At 38.5% G+C, this 23,737-nt stretch overlaps 1 protein-coding gene across 1 annotated transcript in view; it reads right to left on the bottom strand.

Moving 5' to 3' along the window:
• The window catches only part of LOC120534656, a 76,923-nt gene that overhangs the window by 47,236 nt on the left and 5,950 nt on the right, over nucleotides 1–23,737 (bottom strand). The window lies entirely within an intron of this gene.

Here is a 23,737-nt window from a genome sequence, read left to right as displayed (position 1 = left end):
CTAAAAACACTGAAGCAGCAACTTTGTGAAAACCAACACTTGTGTCATTCTCAAAACTTTTGGCCACAACTGTACAGAACATCATATCCATAATCACCATTTATTGTACTTAATCTCAAATGGTCTGCATTATCCAAAGCCCATGTTAGAAGCTGATGGTATCAACATAAAACTGAAAGCACATCTCTCAGAAAAAAGTTCCTTAGTCACACAATTTCTTGCTCCTTCTGCATCATCCTGATGGAAATGTCATACTTTAGAGCAAGCAAACTGAATCAATGGAGACATCCAGTTTGATGTTGACAATACAAGCTGACAGCTGGTACTGACACTATGATTGGGTGGCATACGAGTGCCACTGAGATCCACTGAAGAAAATCTGAACATCATTGCTGAGTAAATTCATCCCTTCGTGGCTATATTGGCAGTGAAGGACTCTGTTAATGGTGGATGTGGTTCCTTTGGTACCCGATGCCTCCAACTCCTTTGCTAGTTCATTTGCTGTCTCGAGGTTCAGTAGAGCCCTTTCACAACACAGTTCACTCACCCCAGGAATTAATTAGTACATCCATCCTGAACAATGCAGTGTTTTTATCATCCCTATTGTACAGAAGGTCAAAATACCTTGAGATGTTGGGAGAACCGTACTTGTGGAGGTCAACTTTTTTTTTTTTTTCCTGAGGGCTTGCTTGCTGAGGTACTGGGAGTTTCCCCATGGCATCAGAGGCAACAAATCACTGTCTGAAAAGTTAAGCTCTTAAATACATCCACAGGTACACTTCTAAGTAACTCTATTAAGGCAGTTTGCCAAATTAGAGGCTTCTAAATGTCAGTATAGCAATTTCTGGAATCATCCAGGATGTATACAGACTTTCAATTTGGTGTATTTGATCTTTTCACCCAAAGAAATCTCTGAACTTAAAAACAAAGTTTGAAATAAATTTGTCTCTCTTGTATTATTTTGACATTAACGCTGTGGAAATAAAGTGGATACCCCAAGTAACTTAACACAGGAATGCATGGCAACTTGACTTGTGTGGAGTTTGAAAGTCTTTAGCCAATGTGTATGGAAAAATGTTGGCTTCAGCTGTACATGAGGCACACATCTGATAGATAGATAGATAGATAGATAGATAGATAGATAGATAGATAGATAGATAGATAGATAGATAGATAGATAGATAGATAGATAGATAGATAGATAGATAGATAGATAGATAGATAGATAGATAGATAGATAGATAGATATACTTTATTAATCCCATTTAAAATAGGGTGTACCCTAATCATATGCTTTTTTGTGTGTTTGCTTTTTTTTGGACACACATGCAAGTATTAAGTTCATTACAGTATGTGCATATAACACACAGAAGCTTCGACTGAACTGAATTAGAATAATGCCTGTAAAAAGTAAGGAGAGACAGGGTGAGAAGCATAGACATCCAGGAGGTGCATTGAGAGGAGCCAATTGAGGTAGTTCAGGCAACTCCAGGACACCACCCTGCAGCAGTTTTACAGGCATGACCAGCTGGGAAGAGACCCCGGGGGAAGACCCCAGGGCTCACTGGAAGATTATACCTGTGGTGGAATGCCTTAGGATCCCACAGTATGAATTGGCAAGTGAGGCTGAGGGGAAAAGAACATATGAGCCTCACTGCTCACTCCATGACCTGGTCAAAATGAATGAACTGATGAATGTAAAAAGCGAGATGAGATCAGAACACTAGTTCTGGTTTAAGCCTTTCTTCGGGAGGCTTGAGACTGCGACCCTCCATTAACTGAAACAAACGCTTGCCTTCCTTCCTTTTTTTTTTTTTAAACAAATGATCACCACCAACCCAGTCTATCAGTCCTTCTAGGCAATATTAGCCAAAATGCTTCCGCAATATCCCACGCTTCCATCACTTCCACTGAAGGCTCTCCACTACAGAGAGTTTAACTAAACTGCCTACAGAGTTCTCAGGCACAAAAATTGACTCAAGAGTTTATGCAGATATCATCAACACTTTGATTTTAAGTTTATTTTATTCATTCATTGGTACTTTATTACTGTTGTAGGACAGGAAGATGAAGATGTCACCGTACAACCACCTTAAGAGTTTTGGTTGCTATTGCAGCGTGTGCTGCTATAGGCAAGTCCTAGGCATCATTATAATATGAATAAATCCCCTTGGCACTGCCTCTTCTGAAGGCATATGTTAATGTCTATTGTTAGAGAGAACTTTATTTGTCCCTAGGGGGAAATGTGGCTTTTTACAGAAGCTGTCCGAGAAACACTGAGCTTCAGTATTCAGCTAAAAGGCTGTTGCTTGCACTGTACCTGGAGGTGAAGCTTTTACTACTAGCAGTCCTACTGCACAGCAACATTCACAAATCCACTTAATCCAATACACCTTAACCATCACTGGTGTGGCCAATGTGGAAAATGAATGTTCTCTTCGTTCCCTTGTACTAATTCATGTCTGAGAAGTAAGCTTTACGAAACCATGTAAAAGCATGCATGCTTTGTTTTAGCAAACAGAAAAATATTTGTGCAAAGGATTCAAGGTCTGAGCATTCAACATGAGTCTGCCTGATCACGTTTTCCCTTAGCTTACATCTGAACGCCATAACAAAAGGAGCCAAGAAATCAAGTTGCACAAGGGGCGTTGAAGGGGCTCAAGGATTGTGTATGCTAAACGTGTTGACTGTGACATTTCATACTGATATTAAATCATGCATTCTAGAGGTATAAAAACTTGCCCCACCCAACAGACGGGGTTCAGGGGAGCCCTGACTCTGTCATGTATATTGATTGTCTGCTTTTTTGAAACTCTTCTCACTGTGACACTGAAAAACAAAGCTGCTTTATAATTTCACCTGCTGTGTTGTCAAAAGTCTTTGTCCACACCAACTGGTTTTAGAAGTCACAGAGTTCAATGGAGACCACCTGTCTGATGTTTCAACTGGTTGTAGTTTAAATGAACCTTTAAATGCAATTTGTGGCGAGTCTATATTGCGGTGTAACCTACACATAACTACAAATAGAGTGTTTTGCACACAGAAAAGATATATTATTTTTATAGTAATATACAAAACGGAACAAACAAAAAAAAAAAGGAAATTCATTGCGTTCAGTCTTCCAATACCACTGCCGTATGTGTGACTTCTCTTCTAACATATCACAGCTGCAATTATTGCTGTAAATCCTTTGCCAGTTGACTTAACAGGAGAGTTTTAGACAGATACAAACCTGAACTCTATTGCCACATATATACAAGCAACATATTTGATAAGAATTTGCTTCAATGGTAGAGCAACAAACATAGGGGGGAAAAATAACCTAGAGATCAAATGTTTTCAGACTTTCATCCTATGTAATAGAAACTATCATGAACAAGAGAGCAATTTAATAAACTTAAATCAACCAATGAGGGGGAGTACATTTTTGTGACCATATGAGGTCAACTTTCTCTGCACATTCGCTTCTAATACATGTGTTCAATATCATGTATCTTTGACCCAACCTGCACAGTTGCTTGCTAATAAAATTGTCAAAGCAAGCAGCGTAGTTACTGAACATCTGCACCACACCTGCCTGTAACACAAATGACAGCCAGACACATGCGGAAAAAAGAGCATCTGTGGGGGCATCCTCAAACAGAAGGTGAAGGAGCGAGAGCAAGGTCTCTAATCCACCAGCTCCGTGATGTCGGCATGGAGAAGTGGAAGAGGATTCCAGTGGCACCCTGTGAAACTCTAGTGAACTCCATGCCCAAGAGAGTTAAGGCAGTGCTGGAAAAATAATGGTGGCCACACAAAATATTGACACTTTGGGCACAATTTGGACATTTTTCAAATAGGGGTGTACTCACTTTTGTTGCCAGTGGTTTAGACATTAATGGTTGTGTGTTGAGTTATTTTGAGGGGACAGAAAATGTACAATGTTATGCAAGGTGTACACGGACTACTTTACATTGTATCAAAGTGTCATATCTTCAGTGTTGTCCCATGAAAAGATATAATAAAATATTTACAAAAATGTGAGAGATGTACGCACTTTTGTGAGATACTAAGTTTGTATATATATATATATATATATATATATATATATATATATATATATATATAGTATATAGTATATATATATCTATACTAATAAAAGGCAAAGCCCTTACTCACTCACTCACTCACTCACTCACTCACTCACTCACTCACTGACTGACTCACTCACTCACTCATCACTAATTCTCCAACTTCCCGTGTGGGTGGAAGGCTGAAATTTGGCTGGTTCATTCCTTACAGCTTCCTTACGAAAGTTGGGCAGGTTTTATTCGAAATTCTACGCGTAATGGTCATAACTGGAAGCTGTTTTCTCCATTTACTGTAATGGAGATGAGCTTGAACGCCGTGGAGTTTCGTGACATCATCACGCCTCCCACGTAATCACGCAGTACATAGAAAACCAGGAAGACCTCAAAAGCGCTGAAGAAAACATGCATTATATAATTGAGAAGGCAGCGAAACAATAAGAAGCGGCGAGTGACATATACAACCATATTGATGAGTTCTGCTACTTCGGAAACAAAGCACGATGTAAACCTACACTTTAAATTAAGTTCATAGACAGGCTGCTGCTGGCGTTTGTAATTTAGTGCCTGCCCATATAAGGCCGTCCGTCAGCGGCAATCCAATAGCAAACTGCCACTAAATATTCACGGGTGAAGGACTGTGCTTATGGAGAGGAAGATGAGATGGTCAGGGTGGTGTTTGACACAAACTCAGCGAAACTGCGAGAGAAAGTTTTAAGTGCCAGGACTAAGGTAACATTAAATACAGCCATGGACATAGCACGAGATGGCACCAGCACAGCTGGGAACCTTCGATGCATGTACACCGAGTGGCTCACGTGAACTGGCGCAGTGCACAGATAAAAGCAACAGTTCCAAAGAGCGCTGAACAAAACCGAATTACACAATTGAAAAGGCAGCAAAAATATGAAGCGCCTGATACATACAAGCATATTCATAAATCCAGCTACTGCGGAAACAAAGCACACGTTGGAAAAAGTCAATGTCCCGCTAAAGGAAGACAGTGTAAAAAACCGTGCATGCAGTGTGTCAGGTCTCAGATAAAGAAGAAGACGAGCTGTTTATTGATGCAGTAAGAAACGAATCGATGAATGAAACCTGTCATCTTTACAACGATTGACAAACACGGAATGTAACTTGAACACAACACATCCTACAAATACGAACGTGATTGAAAGAAATAATGATAATCAAATCCTTGATGACAGCAACACTCAGTAACACTCACAAAACAAATACTGTATATTGACAGTCATGTTACGCTATTTTTAAAATGTTCCCTTTTCTTTTCTAGCTTTTTAACACACTACTTCTCCACTGCGATACGCTGGTATATATATATATATATGTATATATATATCCCGATCTACATACTCGAATAATGGATACTTTATTAGCCATCAATGATTGTTTTGGTAAAGCCATACTCAGTGTATTCATTAGATGAGCGGTAAAAAGTAAGAGCGAGGGAGGATGACTTATTGAGGCATGCAGGCTGTAGTGCGTCAACTCTATCTGAATTGCGATCACATTTGAAAAATATATCTTTTCAAGTTCTATTTAGTCCATATGTGTCAAACTCAAGGGCGCAGGGCCACATCCGCCCGGCGTAATTATATCCGCCCGAGATCATTTTATATACTGTATTATTGTTATTAAAGCCGGGTATATGAAGCGCTGGTAACACGATAAACTACAGATCCCATAATGCAGCGCTTCAGCTGCCTTGCCGAACACTTACCGTTAATCAAGTCTAGCTTATGATGCTGCAAGTTATTGCGAAGCTAGCTCACACGATGCTGAAGAGAAAAGTTGATTCTGAAAATAGAGCCTTTAAAACCGATGGGAGGCTGAGTATATGTTTACTGAACCCGTGTGTCTCATTTGTGGAGCTAATGTGGCTGTAATTACAGAATTTAATCTAAGACGGCACTATGAGACAAAACATCAGGGTAACCTGAAAGACCGAATGCAATGCAGAAGATACAGAAAGCAGAAGAATTAAATAAGAATCTGACACTTCAGCGGACGTTTTATCCGTGCACAATCACAAAGTGATTTCAAGTGAAGCTGCTTTTATGGGAGACACAAATGCACCAGTGCACTTTCCCTGTTGCCAAGTAATGTTAAACCAAGTCGTCACTACGGTGTTCCCAAATCGCACTTTGCTGATAAACTGAGCGCACTGAGTTTGCACGGCGCTTTGGTGACTTTGAAGAACAAAAAGTCCGTCTACATGCGGCTCAACCTTGTGCATGTTTGGTAGCACATATCTGTGTGAGAAGCTCTTCTCAGTGATAAAGACTAACAAAACAGCACACAGGAGTCGCCTCACTGATGAGCACCTGCAGTCCATCCTGAGAATCTCCACAACACAGAACCTCACACCAAACAGAAACGAACCTGTGGCCAAAAAGATGCCAGGCGTCCAGCTCTAAAATGACATATGAGCAAAGACAACTGAATGATTTGATTTGTTATTGCTGAAAGGAACACATTTTATTTATATTTCCAGGTTTTGTTATGCAGCATGTTCATATTTGAATTTGTATAATTTTGACAGGATATATTTTTATGGAGAGCAAAATCTTTTGGGATATTTAAAATCTAAGTTTATTTTTATATAAAATTAGATAAGAGTAAAGAATTTTGAATGTTTGTTCTTTTAACATTTACTTTATTTCTAACTTGTATAATTTAGACAGGATATATTTTTATGGAGAGCAAAATATTATAAGTTGTTTAAGGTTTGAGTTGATTTATTCACGAATAATATTCCTGTCTGTTTTACCATTCCTACCAAAGATATTTCTGTTGACTAAATAAAAATTCCTTCTATTTAAAATTTAAATAGAACTTGAACAAATACGATAGTTCATAATATCCACGCAGACTTGCACGTAAGAGCGGGAGTCATCCGTTTTAACAAACAGCGTATTGCACTGATATGAAATAGCTGTGTGTGTATATATGTAGATATGTATGTATATGTATATATATGTTTATATATGTGTGTGTGTATGTATATATATATATGTATTTGTGTGTATATATGTGTATGTATGTATGTGTGTATGTATATGTATGTGTATATGTATGTGTATATGTATAGATATGTATATATATATGTTTATGTGTGTGTATATATGACAGCAACACTCATCACTCACAACAGTGACAAAACAATTACATTGACAATCATGTTACGTTATTTTCAAAATGTTTCCTTTTCTTTTTCAACACACTACTTCTCCGCTGCGAAGCGTGGGTATTTTGCTAGTATATATATATATATATATATAGTATATAATATATATATATATATATATATATATATATATATATATATATATACTAGCAAAATACCCACGCTTCGCAGCGGAGAAGTAGTGTGTTGCACTTCCGCCACACCAGGGATAATCAGGCACTGGGGCGCTGCCTGGCGGTGGCCACGGGTCCCTACAGGGTTGGAGGGCTGGGCTTCCAAGTCCTCTACCCGAGGCCTCCAGCATAACCAGGACGGACGCCCCCTCTCGGTCTGGAGGAGGCACAAGGCCTCCTCTGGTCCTCCTGGGCGTCCCAGCTGGGGACCACACGGGATATACCGGCATCGAGGCAGGCGGTGGCCACAGGTCCCTACAGGGCTGGGCTTCCAAGCCCTTTACACGAGGCCCCCAACACAACCAGGACGGACATCCCCTTGCGGTCTGGAGGAGGCACAAGCCCTCCTCTGGTACTCCTGGGGGTCCCGGCCGGGGACCACAAAATAAACATTTGAAATACATCAGTCTGTGTGTACTGAATGAATCTAATAAACAAGTTTCACTTTTTGAATGGAATTACTGAAATAAATCAACTTTGTCATGATATTCTAATTTTATGACCAGCACCTGTACTTGTCACTTTGAGCCTTCAGCAGCTTAAAGCAGAACAAGGGGCACAAGTAAGGGGATAACCCTGGGAAGAGTGTCTAGAGCAGGAGAAAGTACCACTTCAGTGCCAGGAGACACACTGTAGTGGCTTTAAATAGAAGGATCTCAGATGCCCATCAGTCTTCCACATCCAGAGACTATTCTTATAAGCCTATTAATTGGATGGAGCTGCTGTACCTCCTGTAGCAAAGTGACTTTGGCATCACTGAATGAAGCACTGCACATGGAAACTGAGAGAAAAGAAACCTGTGACTTTGTTTCTGTTGAAGTTTAAGGACTCTGGAAATGCACTTGTTCTAGTAATGATATGAGAGAACATCAAGACTGAACTGTTTGTTATGCTAGGAAAAAAAACATGAATTGTAAACAGAGACTGTTTTGAAATTGTATTCTTAACAAATAAATGTTTTCATTCTATAGCATAATGTTCTCCTATAAATGTTTAAATTGCAACAGCCTGAGACAAGTAATCCTATAATTGTAAGAAAGAAGCTGCAGGATACTAGAACTCTCAGCAAAATAAATACTGGCGGTCTCGGGGGACCAGAGAGACTGCCAGTATTTATTTTGCTGAGAGTTCTAGTTTTGCTGGTGGTCTCTCTGGTCTCTGTTCTCACAGTCTCTGGATCTTGCCTTTCACGGTTCAACTTGTTTTCTTTCATCTACTGTTCCAATTAGAGATGCTTAAATTTGCCCTGGTTATTACGGTGAGTCATTTTCTTACTGAATTTGGATATTGAAGTTACTTGTCTGGATTTCATTTCTGTGTGAGTACTTCTGGCATATTTTTGAGTTTGGAATTTGTTGCACAGAGGTAACAATAACTGATCTTCTTGGTCTTTATCTGAGCCCTGGAAGGCATCTAGTCTCATTCAGTTTTTGTGCAAGGCACATTTCAGCCTCTGTCACATAGCATGTTTCAGCCTTAGACTCCACTTATAAAATCTTGCCCAGTAGCAATGTACACCCATTACAGCTGGGTCAAGTGGTGTGACAGGCCCAGTCATATTGACCAGCACCTAGCCAGAACAAAATCAGACAGGGTCGGATTTGTTACAAAACGTAAAGGCTGACAACAAATAAGCGCTCAGCAGAAGGTATTACAATAAATATAATAACCAAACAAATGGGGTCTTCTCCAGGCTTTACAAGGTATTCTCTTTTTTTTTTACTTGTTACAAAGGAAAGGTCAGGCAACAGTGGCAGTGGTAGCTCCTTCTTGGTTGTTCTGCGTGTTGTTTGATTGAGAATGGGCACGCCACACACACACAAAAAAATAATCAAGCATTCTTTAAGTTGATCGGCTGCCAAAATGCGTTGACCAGCCAATACTTTCACAGTGAAATAAAGAGAATAATTAGGGAGTCATACACTTTTTCATCCCCGTGATTTCTTGTCATGTAATCTGAAATTCTAGAGGCAATAACATCCAGCAAGTGTTGGCATTATGCTCTCTGACTCATAGTCATTTAGTATGACACTGGCCTTACAAAGTCTTGCCTCGAAGCGCTGTCCACGTGGACTGACATCATACGTGAAGCGTTTTCTCCTTCTGAAGATTTTCCGAAGGAATATTTACCATTTTAGCTGGGAGACATGTGGCCAGTGTGAACGATTTGGATCATTTTTCGCACAATCATTGTAGATGTGCTTTAATGAGATTCAGTATGGATCTTATAAGTATTCAAGAGGTTTAGTTTTACACATGCTGGCTCACTCCTTCCTCTTTTCTTTTACTTCCATCTTACTCCTGTGCCTCTCTCCAGTGTGAATTCTTGTGTGTTTCCTAAAACTGCTACTGTCAGAAAATCGTTTGCCACAATCAGAACAGCAGTAAGGCTTCTCCCCAATGTGAATTTGTGTGTGTTTCTGAAGACTACGCCTGTCAGAAAATCGTTTGCCACATTCAAAACAGCAATAAGGCTTCTCTCCAGTGTGAATTCTTTCATGTTTCTGAAGATGGCCGCAGGTTGTGAATCGTTTGCCACATTCAGAACAACAATAGGGCTTCTCTCTAGTGTGAACCCTTGTATATGTCTGAAGACTACCACGGAGTGAGAATTGTTTGCCACATTTAGAACAGCAGTATGGCTTCTCTCCTGTGTGAGTTCTTGTATGTCTTTGAAGATTACTCCTGTCTGGAAATAATTTTCCACATTCAGAACAACAATACCGTTTCTTTTGTGGGTTACTTTCTTCAGAAGGGTTTGTTTTGTGTACTCTTGTGTGTCTCAGAAGATTGTTCCTGTAAGAGAATAGTTTACCACATTCAGAACAGCTATATGGTTTGTCTCTACTGTGAATTCTTTTATGACTCTGAAGATGGCTGTTAGTCAAGAATTGTTTGTCACATTCAGAACAGTGATATGGCTTCTCTTCAGTATAAATTTTTGTGTGTTTCTGAAGATGGCTCCTGGAGGAGAACTGTTTACCACATTCAGAAAAACAATATGGTTTCTCCCCACTGTGATATCTAGTATGGCAGCGAAGGCTGCCTTTAGTAGAGAACTGTTTGACACATTCAGAACAACAGTATGGCTTCTCCCCAGTGTGAATACGTGTGGGGTCTGAAGATGCCAATTGGTGGAGAATAGCTTTCCACATTCAGGACAATGATATGGTTTCTCGTTGGTATGACTTTTTGTATGACAGAGGAGACTGCCATTGGTGAATCGTTTGCCACATTTAGGGTAGCAGTATGGCTTCTCTCCAGTATGAACTCTTGTGTGGGCCTGAAGGCGGCTAAAGGAGGAGTATTGTTTGTTACATTCTGAGCAAAAATGTTGTTTGTTTCTGGTGTGGTTTCTTCTGTGCTTCAGTAGACTGCTCCTGTCAGAAAATAATTTACCACATTGAGAACAGTAATATGGTTTCACTTTAGTGCGAGTTCTAGCATGTCTCTGAAGATGACAACTATTACTGAAACACTTGCCACATTCACAACAACAATATGGTTTCTCTCCAGTGTGAATTTGTGTGTGGATCTGAAGACTGTTACTGTGTGAGAAGCGTTTGCCACACTCAGAACACCAGTAAGGCTTCTCTCTGGTGTGGATCTGAAGACTGTTACTGTGAGAGAATTGCTTACCACATTCAGAACAGCAATACGGCTTTTCTCCAGTGTGAATTCTTCTATGTTCCCTAAGACTGCTACTGAAGGAGAATTGTTTACCACATTCGGAACAGTGATATGGCTTTTCTTCATTGTGAATTGTTGTATGGCACTGAAGACTACTGTTGGTACAGAATCGTTTGCCACATTGAGAACAACAGTATAGCTTTAAACTCAACTTGTCTTTGAAATTGTGATTAAAACTTTTCCTTTGTTCTTCTTGGACAATCAATATTTCTGAATTTGTATTATGTACCTGAAACAGTGTGTTGACTGCATCTATCCTTGTAAGTTTCAGAACTGGAAGAGAACTATCCTGTAAAGAGGCTGGTATCAAATTCTCTGATCCAAATGTTGATGCCTTCATATTTTCATCATGTGGCTGTTGTGATTTGTACTGAAGTGAAGCCTGAGCCAATGTAGGGAAGGTGAAGCAGCCAATGTCTTGTAAATCTGCAGAAATACAAATTGGGCATTTAGGAAATGTTGAAAGAGATCTGATAACAGGCAATACTTTTGGGTAGAATAGTTTTATTCCTGTTGAAATTAACCCAGGCAACAAAGTTCAAACTACAGTAGTTCCCTTTTGTTGGTGAAAGATTCACATTTTTGCAAAACGTGTTGGATACATGGTAATCCTAATTGCTGAAAAAAAGAACTTGGAAACACACTGATGAGACATTAATAGTGACAAGAAAGGTAAAAAAAGAGCGCTGCAACCTTTGAAAGATGATACTGATTTAGCATACAGTACAGGCCAATACAAAACACAAGTACAGGTATGCTTGTTAAAAAGAAAGAGGTAAGGCTTCCTCTTCTTTTTAATACTTAATGAAAAAAAAAATACCAGTAATTTTGGGTGGTGGTGATTTCAATTTGGCTTTTAAAAGAATGGCACAGGAAAATTACAGAACAAACAATAAATCATACCATATGTACACACTAGGCCTGCAACTAACCGCCATTTTACTAATCAATTGGTTACTCGATTATTATTTCCATTAATATGGTATTTTAAAAAGATGCAAAAAAAAAAAGACCTTTATTCTCTGCACAATACACTCCTTTATAATAATTTGGTAAAAATATGTCCCAAAATTACATTTGCCAAAAAAAAAAAGCAACAAGTTTTGAGAGTAACTTTAAGGCAAGCGTAACATCTCTTCAGGATGATAAAATTGTTAAGTGTTGACAAGAGGTCCCTAGACTGTATTGTTTGATTTACTAAAAGACCACAAAATGAATGAAGTGTCAAACACTATGCAGCAGGCTTGTGAACTTTGAATCCAACTGTGCTAATGTCAATACTACAATGGTAAACACTGAGATAATTCTGGACACTTATGTTTAGCCATTAAACCGCCAGAACTGGCTACAGTTAGATCCCAAATGCAATTTGCCAGCAGACCGGCGCCGAGTATATTTAGCGCGTACATTCATTGAATTCTGCACCCGGCTAAAGTCGTTTCCAGTGCAATCTGCCAGCATGTAGGAGCCGAGTATATTCTGCGAAGTACATTCATTGAACACCGCAACCAGCTATAGTCGTTTCCCAGTGCAATTTGCCAGTACGCTGGAGCTGATCAGTCAGTGCCATACATTTGTTGAGAAGCCAGCACATGACCACTGCCACTCCCTGCAGCATAACTGTCTCTGGGATTCGGCCGCTGCACTAGACTAGTCTGCAAGCATCAGCGCTTACCTCTGTGCATTTACGTGCAGCCAGTTCAAGCGCATTTGGCTCGGTGATTTACTGAATTTCATCAATGGCGCCATTTGCACCTTGTCCATGTAATAAGAGATTGTTGCAGTAGTTTTTTTCCATATGTTTAGCAGTTTATTGGCAGTGTATAAAATGATCAGCGTTGCAGTAATTGTGATGCTATTTGCATGAAAAAAAAATGTGTTCCATTACAATTTCACTTTTTCTTGGTGAATTGTGACATTAACTTAAAAAGTGCAGCAAAAAAGTATTTGGAGTACAGGGGTGCATTAACCCCAAGTATGTGGCAGTTTAAGGGTTAAAACATATTGTCAAAGCTACATTCCTAAGAGAACTTTTTCAACAGGTCACATTATTAGACACAACATATCTTTTGCATGATTTATGTCTGCATTTCTTCTTTGTCTTTCCCTCTTGTGGATTCACTAATAGTGAAGATGCATCTCTCTTGTCCATAGCCTCTCATTTCCAGTAATCTCCTTGTTATTTATGGTCTCTCCTGCACATCCATGACTGCTACATTCTATCATCTGGCCTTTTGTGTCCCTCTTCTTCTTCTTCTTCCTCCTGGGAACTCCATCTCCAACACTCTCCTTAGTATATATATTTTTTTCGTCTTGTCTCCATACATGTCCAGCACAGTGGAGTCATCACTTTCACCCTCAAATGCATTTCTCTTCAGTCTGATCCGTTTTGCTCATCTGTTATAAAATTTCCACCTATTGAGCTTCCATTCCTTCTAGTTGCTTGACAAGTTTGTTCCTGTACTATACAACATTGTTGATCTTATTATATTTTTTAACACATGCACTGATGCTACATCTTGGTACTTTTATCATTCTGATACCAGCCCCTAGAGTGGTCATGCTTGGCATTACCTCTGTTTAATGACTTTCTAAGAGTATCGAAGGAGCATTGAACTTGATGGATCAGCTCTAAGATAATTTAACAGTGACTGGAAGTAAAATAAAAAAGAAGTACAAAACTGTAAGGTGTCTGGAAGTAAATACGTAAGTGACTGGAATCTTTTTCCTCATACAAATGAGAAGAACAAGAACACCTGCTGTGCAAACCCATCACAGTTAAGCACAGGCTGCTCCAGTCAGTACTTGTCAGATTTACCTGTGTGTTTGGTCTTCATGTTCATGCAGGATTATTCTGGGTACCAGGTTTGCTCCTGGAGAAAAGTTAAGACTATACAAAATTTTTTTACACTTCTCTTAAATATCTATCTATCTATATTATTATTATTATTATTATCTACTGTATATGCATATGTCTGATCATACTGGAGTGATATTTGGGTGGTTACTTACCAGGTAACGCTTGTGGTTGATCAGCCACTTGGCAGTCATCCCCACGGCCTCTCAGTTGCGAGAAGCAGATCATAGATAGATAGATAGATAGATAGATACTTTATTAATCCCAAGGGGAAATTCACATAATATATATATGATAATATAATAATATTATTATTATTATTATTATTAATAATAATAATAATAATAATAATAATATACTGCGGTGGGTTGGCACCCTGCCCAGGATTGGTTCCTGCCTTGTGCCCTGTGTTGGCTGGGATTGGCTCCAGCAGACCCCCGTGACCCTGTTCGGATTCAGCGGGTTAGAAAATGGATGGATGGATGGATAATAATAATAATAATAATAATAATAATAATAATAATAATAATAATAAATATTTATTATAATAATATTATAATAGATATGATATATAATACCTGTCAAATTACACAAAGAGTACATGACACGTTTTTCCGGCTAATTGGGGAATCAAAAGTGCGTCCACCTGATGATCCCCAATTAAGGTGAAACACGTGTCTTGTACTCTTTATATTATTTGACCGGTGCTGTATATCATACATATATAATGAATTTCTGAATGAATGAATGAATTTCTGTTTGCTAGGGCATCATGTGAAAACCACCACAGATACTTCTATGAAACTTTGCAGTGATTTCTGGTATAGTATAACTTGAAATATAGACTAATAAAATATTAGTTTTTTCATGTATAAATAACTAGAAAAAATTCTAAACTAAAAGACAACCTCACTAGAATTTACTGTTATTAGCTAAAATCATACTAAATTAATAGAACCATATATGTGTTACATGGCAGTAACATGTCAATAATGAGCCCTATTGAAATTGCTTGGGAGGAATGGCACTTTGTGAATTTAGAATCTACTCGATCCTGTTGTTAAATACAGTGGTGTATAGTAGTGATAGCAGGCAGCAGGTTGACAGACAAGATTAGACAGGAGTCCCCATGAACTATGATGTTTGATGATGACATTGTAATCTGTAGCGATAGTAAGGAGCAGGTTGAGAAGACCCTAGAGATGTGGAGACATGTTCTAGAGGAGAGGAATGAAGGTCAGTAGGAACAAGACAGAATACATGTGTGTGAATGAGAGGGAGGTCAGTGGAATGGTGAGGATGCAGGGAGTAGAGTTGGCGAATGTGGATGAGTTTAAACACTTGGGATCAACAGTACAGAGTAATGGGGATTGTGGAAGAGAGGTGAAAAAGAGAGTGCAGGCAGAGTCGAATGGGTGGAGGAGTGTGTCAGGAGTAATCTGTGACAGATGGGTATCGGCAAGAGTGAAAGGGAAGGTCTACAGGACAATAGTATGACCAGCTATGTTATATGGGTTGGAGACGGTGGCACTGACCAGAAAGCAGGAGGCAGAGCTGGAGGTGGCAGAGTTAAAGATGCTAAGATTTGCATTGGGTGAGAGGAGGAAGGACAGGAATAGAAATGAGGACATTAGAGGGTCAGCTCAAGTTAGACAGTTAGAAGACAAAGTCAGAGAGGCGAGATTGCGTTGGTTTGGACATGTGCAGAGGAGAGATGCTGGGTATATTAGGAGAAGGATGCTAAGGATTGAGCTGCCAGGGAAGAGGAATAGAGGAAGGCCAAAGAGAAGGTTTATGGATGTGGTGAGAGAGGACATGCAGGTGATGGATGTGACAGAACAAGATGCAGAGGTCAGGAAGATATGGAAGATGATCTGCTGTGGCGACCCCTAAAGAGAGCAGCTGAAAGAAGAAGAAGTTAAATACAGTGGTGCCTTGGTTTGCAAGCATAATTTGTTTCTGAAACGTGCTTGTAATTCAAAGCACTCGTATATCAAATTGAATTTCACCATAAGAAATAATGGAAACTCTGATGATTCGTTCCACAACTCAAAAATATTTATATAAAAATTTATACAAAATATAAAGTAAAAATACATAAAACAAATCAACCTGCTCTTTACCTTTGAAAAGAATTGTGGCTGGTGTGAGGGAGACGAGAGAGAGGAGAGGAAGAGGAGGAGGGGGGTTACTGTGTAGAATGACTTTCACTCTAACTAACGGAATCCCTGCTATCTGTTGACATACTGGAATCTTTTTCCTTTTTTGTGACTTTAACAAAGAACCTATCCAATGACAGTTGTTTTTGCCTCCTTTTGAGGATTACGCAAAAATGTGAAATCGCATTGCCGTTAAAAAGATTCATTACTCGCACACAAAATAAAAAAATGCTTTACGCACACAGCCAAACCACATACCATTAAAAAGACGCACTGTATACACAATATGGAGCAGAATAACAAAAACAAAAATTAATATTCAAAGACTTATTCTTCCCAAATGCTTTGGTTCCCCAGCAAGTCTAATTCAACTTTAATATTTCTTTTTAAAACATTTTTATGAACACCAATAAAAATAAAAGACAAAGCAAAGACAATTGAGACTTCCACTGACTGAACACTAAGTCAGCAGCCTCACAACACGTTCAACCTACTAAAGAAAGCTTTCATTACACTTGACACACACATGATTTTCAAAAACCCCCTTCTAAAAAAATTCATATCGGTGAAGTAATTTTAAAATATATATATATATATATTATAATGCAGAAAAAATGTGAATTTGAAAGATACAAAATGTTTCCCATCCTATTAGTTTCAAACTTTGAAGATTAACAGCATTTCAACATACATGTAAAAGAGGTAAAATAAATAAAACTTGTTACTTATACCTTTATACTAGAGTTATCTCCTACTTTTTTTTAGTGGTGCTCCATTTCATTTGGTGTTAACTATATCTATATTTATAGATATATATCTACATATCTCTATATACTGCATATATATATATACAGTATATCTGTATATATCTATATATATATCTATATCTATATCTCTCTCTATATATATATATATATATATATATATATATATATATATATACTAATAAAAGTCAAAGCCCTCACTAACTCACTCACTCACTCACTCATCACTAATTCTCCAACTTCCTGTGTAGGTAGAAGGCTGAAATTTGGCAGGCTCATTCCTTACAGCTTACTTACAAAAGTTGGGCAGGTTTCATTTCGAAATTCTACGCGTAATGGTCATTACTGGAAGGTATTTTTCCCCATTTACTGTAATGGAGTTGAGCTCGAAAGCCGTGGGGGGGCGGAGTTTCGTGTGACATCATCACGCCTCCCACGTTATCACTCAGTAAGTAGAAAGCCAGGAAGAGCTCCAAAAACCGCTGAAGAAAACATACATTATATAATTAAGAAGGCAGCGAAACAATTAGAAGCGAGCGAGTGACATATACAACCATATTCAGCGGCTCACGTGAACTGACGCAGTGCGCAGACAAAAAGCAACAATTCCAAAGAGTGCTGAACAAAAAACGAATTACACTGCTACGCTCAAATAGACAAACATCACGCCATGGTGCAATAGTAGAGGCTTCTAGCACCGGCGTCCGAGGTTCGATTCCTGAGAGAGGGTGCACAGAGTAAGTACGCGCGCTTCCCGATTCATTTTAGCATCGCATCCCCTTGGCTTGAGACGTATGAAAAAATATGCGGTTAACGCAGAAAGACAGATCACCAATTGAAGCTTTATGAATAATGGATACTTTATTCGCGATCAATGATTGTTTTGGTAAAGCCATACTCAGTGTAATCATTAGATGAACGGTAAAAAAGTAAGAGCGAGGGGAGGGAAACTTATTGAGGCACGCAGGCAAAACCACAATAGCACGCGGGCTCGATGTACTGTAGTGCACGTCAACTCGATCTGAATTGCGCGATCACATTTGAAAAAATATATCTTTTCAAGTTCGATTTAGTCCATATGTGTCACACTCAAGGCCAACGGGCCACAACCGGCCCGGCGTGTAATTAAATCCGGCCCGCGGGATCATTTTATATACTGTATTATTGTTATTAATGGCCCAGGGATATGAAGCGCTGGTAACACAATAAACTACAGATCCCATAATGCAGCACTTCAGCTGCCTTGCCGAACACTTACCACGTTAATCAAGTGTAGCTTAAGATGCTGCAAGTTATTGCGAAGCTAGCCCACACGATGCCAAAGAGAAAAGTTGATTCTGAACATAGAGCCTTTAAAAACCGATGGGAGGCTGAGTATATGTTAACTGAGATTGCCGGTAAACCTGTATGTCTCATTTGAGGAGCTAATGTGGCTGTAATTACAGAATTTAATCTAAGACGGCACTATGAGACAAAACATCAAGATAACCTGAAAGACCTTAATGCAATGCAGAAGATACAGAAAGCAGAAGAATTAAATAAGAATCTGACACTTCAGCAGACGTTTTTACCCGTGCACAATCACAAAGTGATTTCAAGTGAAGCTGCTTTTATGGGAGACACAAATGCACCAGTGCAACTTGCCTCACTTTCCCTGTTGCCAAGTAATGTTGAACCAAGTCGCACTACGGTGTTCCCAAATACGCACTTTGCTGATAAACTGAGCGCACTGAGTTTGCACGGCGCTTTGGTGACTTTGAAGAACAAAAAAAGAATTTTGAGTTGTTTCGCAACCCATTTGCCGTCGATGTGGAAACTGCACCTGTGCAGATTCAGATGGAGGTGATTGAGCTGCAGTGTAATGGCACACTGAAGGCAAAGTACGATACTGCAGGGCCCGCACAGTTTATTCACTCCATTCCCGCACAAATGCTCCAGCTCCGTCTACATGCGGCTCGAACCTTGTGCATGTTTGGTAGCACATATCTGTGTGAGAAGCTCTTCTCAGTCATGAAGACTAACAAAACAGCACACAGGAGTCGCCTCACTGATGAGCACCTGCAGTCCATCCTGAGAATCTCCACAACACAGAACCTCACAACAAACAGAAACGAACTTGTTGCCAAAAAAAGATGCCAGGCGTCCAGCTCTGATAAAATGACATAAGACCAAAGACAACTGAATGATTTGATTTGTTATTGCTGAAAAGAACACATTTTATTTATATTTCCAGGTTTTGTTATGCAGCATGTTCATATTTGAATTTGTATAATTTTGACAGGATATATTTTTATGGAGAGCAAAATCTTTTGGGATATTTAAAATTTAAGTTTATTTTTTACATAAAATTACATAAGAGTAAAGAAATTTGAATGTTTGTTCTTTTAACGTTTACTTTATTTCTAACTTGTATAATTTAGACAGGATATATTTTTATGGAGAGCAAAATATTATAAGTTAAGGTTTGAGTTGATTTATTCCAGAATAATATTCTGTCAACTAAATAAAAATTCCTTCTATTTAAAATTTAAATAGAAATTGAACAGATACGATAGTTCATAATATCCACGCAGACTTGCACATAAGAGTCATCCGTTTTAACAAGCAGCGTATTGCACTGATACGAAATAGCCTGCCCATTTAATTATTTAGGAATGGATAAATAAATTAAGATTTTGTACAAATAATGTTTTTCATTTTTCTTCCTTCATGGATTCTGGCACCCCCAGCAACAATTGCTTGCACCCCGTAGACTGTGTATGTATATATATATATATATATATATATATATATATACACACACACGAGGTGTGGCAGAAAAGTAATGAGACTGGCAACACTGCAAGCGATCTATCAACGCTGCGCTGTTGTCCTTGATAGAGCACGTGTATCAGTACCCTCCCATAGCTCAGTGCGAGTTTCAACTCCTTCCGTTAACTACGTGATTTTTGTGACTGCTATTAGCGAAGTTGTGTTTTTGGTTGTGCGTCACGCAAAATGGAACAGCGGAATTTGGAGCAACGTTGTGCCATTAACGGCAAGTGTGACGCTTTGAAAAGTTAAAACAGGCCTATGGGGAACATTCTTTATCCCGAGCTCAAGTTTTTGGCTGGCACAAATCATTTTTGAAGGCAGAAAACACGTTGAAGATGAACACCGTTCAGGAGGACTTCAACTTCGAAAACCAATGAAAACATCGACGTGTGAACACTTTTGTGAGATCAGACCGTCGTTTAACATTAAGAATGTTGAGTGAACAATTAAATTTGAACAGATTTACCGTTCATCAAATTTTGACTGAACATTTGCACATGCGAAAGGTTTGTGCCAAAATGGTACCGAAAAACTGCCCTCTCCATAACAGAATTTTTGACCTCAAAAGGCATTCCTGTGGTTCCCCAACCCCCTTATTCACCTGACCTCAGTCTGTGTTTCCTTTTTCCTAAACTGAAAAATGTCCTCAAAGGACGTCATTTCGGGACTTTAGAAAACATCCAAAAGAGTGTAACGGACATGCTAAAGACCATACTGGTTGAAGACTTCCAGCGCTGCTACCAACAGTGGGAACAACGTCTCCATCGGTGTGTAGCTGCCCAAGGGAACTACTTTGAAGGGGATAACATTGATGTTTGAAAAAAATAAAAACTTAATCTCATTACTTTTCTGCCACACCTCGTATATATATATATATATATATATATATATATATATATATATATATATATATATATGTGTGTATGTGTGTGTATATGTATATATGTAGATATATATGTGTATATGTATACAGTATATGTATGATATAATATATGTACACATACACACATAAACATATATATATATATATATATATATATATATATATATATATATATATATATATGACAGCAACACTCATCACTCACAACAGTGACAAAACAATTACATTGACAAACATGTCACGTTATTTTTTATGTTTTATTATATATATCTGCAGTTTTTAAATGATGGTTTTTATTATTTAGGGAGAAAAAAAATCCAAACCTACATGGCCCTGTGTGAAAAAGTAATTGCCCCCTTGTTAAAAACTAACCTAACTGTGGTGTATCACACCTGAGTTCAATTTCGTTGCCACCCCCAGGCCTGATTACTGCCACACCTGTTTCAATCAAGAAATCACTTAAATAGGAGCTGCCTGACACAGAGAAGTAGACCAAAATCACCTCAAAAGCTAGACATCATGCCAAGCTCCAAAGAAATTCAGGAACAAATGAGAACAGAAGTAATTGAGATCTATCAGTCTGGTAAAGGTTATAAAGCCATTTCTAAAGCTTTGGGACTCCAGCGAACCACAGTGACAGCCATTATCCACAAATGGCAAAAACATGGAACAGTGGTGAACCTTCCCAGGAGTGGCCGGCCGACCAAAATTACCCCAAGAGCGCACAGACGATTCATCCGAGAAGTCACAAAAGACCCCAGGACAACGTCTAAAGAACTGCAGGCCTCACTTGCCTCAATTAAGGTCAGTGTTCACGACTCCACCATAAGAAAGAGACTGGCAAAAACGGCCTGCATGGCAGATTTCCAAGACGCAAACCACTGTTAAGCAAAAAGAACATTAGGGCTCGTCTCAATTTTGCTAAGAAACATCTCAATGATTGCCAAGACTTTTGGGAAAATACCTTGTGGACTGATGAGACAAAAGTTGAACTTTTGGAAGGCAAATGTCCCGTTACATCTGGCGTAAAAGGAACACAGCATTTCAGAAAAAGAACATCATACCAACAGTAAAATATGGTGGTGATAGTCTGATGGTCTGGGGTTGTTTTGCTGCTTCTGGACCTGGAAGGCTTGCTGTGATAGATGGAACCATGAATTCTACTGTCTACTAAAAAATCCTGAAGGAGAATGTCCGGCCATCTGTTCGTCAACTCAAGCTGAAGTGATCTTGGGTGCTGCAACAGGACAATGACCCAAAACACACCAGCAAATCCACCTCTGAATGGCTGAAGAAAAACAAAATGAAGACTTTGGAGTGGCCTAGTCAAAGTCCTGACCTGAATCCAATTGAGATGCTATGGCATGACCTTAAAAGGCGGTTCATGCTAGAAAACCCTCAAATAAAGCTGAATTACAACAATTCTGCAAAGATGAGTGGGCCAAAATTCCTCCAGAGCTGTAAAAGACTCATTGCAAGTTATCGCAAACGCTTGAGTGCAGTTATTGCTGCTAAGGGTGGCCCAACCAGTTATTAGGTTCAGGGGGCAATTACTTTTTCACACAGGGCCATGTAGGTTTGGATTTTTTTCTCCCTAAATAATAAAACCATCATTTAAAACTGCATTTTGTGTTTAGTTGTGTTATATTTGACTAATGGTTAAATGTGTTTGATGATCAGAAACATTTTGTGTGACAAACATGCAAAAGAATAAGAAATCCGAAGGGGCAAATAGTTTTCACACCACTGTGTGTGTATATATATATATATATATATATATATATATATATATATATATATATATATATATATATATAATGTAAACTGACTCATTCACTCACTTATCAAGAAAAATACTACAATGTTTATGTAATATGACGGATGGATGGAAAGCTATTTATAAATTTATGGCAAGGGGAAATTTATCATTACAAAGATTTTAAAAATACAGAGATTAAAATCTACATACATAATGCAAATCTGACTCATTCACTCACTCATGAACAAAACTGCTATTTTCAGTTTTGTTAAAAAGATGAAATAATTTGGCAGAATGGACTATCTATGCCAGTAGGTATCTACTATGACATGTCGATATATCAACATTTCGGGGTAAGTCCCCCTACAAAAGAAAGACACTTTGAAGGACTTGATTAAAATTGAGTGAAGTTGTCGAAGAAAGAAAATTAGCCAGTTGGTAAACATTCTACCCAGCTTGCATAGCATGCCAGCAGCACTGTTATAGCTTTAATAAAATTGCACAATGAGAAGTTAATATTTGTACAAACCTAAAAATAGGCATCTGCTATAGTGTTGCCTGAAAACTTTAAGCCCCGAGAAAGTTTTGAAGGTTTCGTTTGATCTCGCATTGGTGGGGTTGTTTGGGGAGGTTTGTAGGCGTGCTGTGGGCGTATGAGGGGAGTCCATCAAATGAATGAATAAATTAAAATATAAGAAGGAATTATAAAAAGACTGTGCAGTTTTACAGAGGTGAGAAGCAACAAGTTAGACTGTAGGAAGAGTAAGCAAATAAGATTTGCGATAAGAACAGGTAAAAACAACAGCGGCTACAATGGTGGGACTGTAATTGAGTTCCATACCCATCACACAATGTATGCTGCTCAGTTGTGTTGTACACTTTTTTGTATTTGTTGTGCTGTTGCAAGTTAAGTGTTAAATCCAAAGCTAATGACAAGCAAATATGCTGCCTGGAAATAGCTCCACTTCACACCTGGTTTACACTCTAATGTTAAGTCAGTTGCAAACACTTTTCTGCAAATCAATTACATTAATTTATCTCTGATATATTAAAGGAGAATTCCGCAAGTCACACAAATATTTGAAGAACTGCAAGACTAAATGCAATGAATGCAATTACTCTCTTTGGTTTTGTATTTTAAAATATTTGATTTTGCACCTTTTCCACGCTCAAAAATGTTTATTTTTGTTAATATGAGCTACACTTCAATAATACACAACTAGTAATGATCTGATAAAAATTGTTCTTCGCTTTCTTGCACTTTCAAGTACTGTACCTCACATTTACTGCTTATTGTAAATTTCAGACAGATCACAGTTGTCTAAACTTTCTTCATCTCCATAATCAATTAACATTTAAC

The sequence above is a fragment of the Polypterus senegalus genome, chromosome 8 (genome assembly GCF_016835505.1).
Source record: "Polypterus senegalus isolate Bchr_013 chromosome 8, ASM1683550v1, whole genome shotgun sequence".
In the NCBI taxonomy this organism is placed as follows: Eukaryota; Metazoa; Chordata; class Cladistia; order Polypteriformes; family Polypteridae; genus Polypterus; species Polypterus senegalus.
This window is presented reverse-complemented; position numbering and strand designations above follow the sequence as displayed.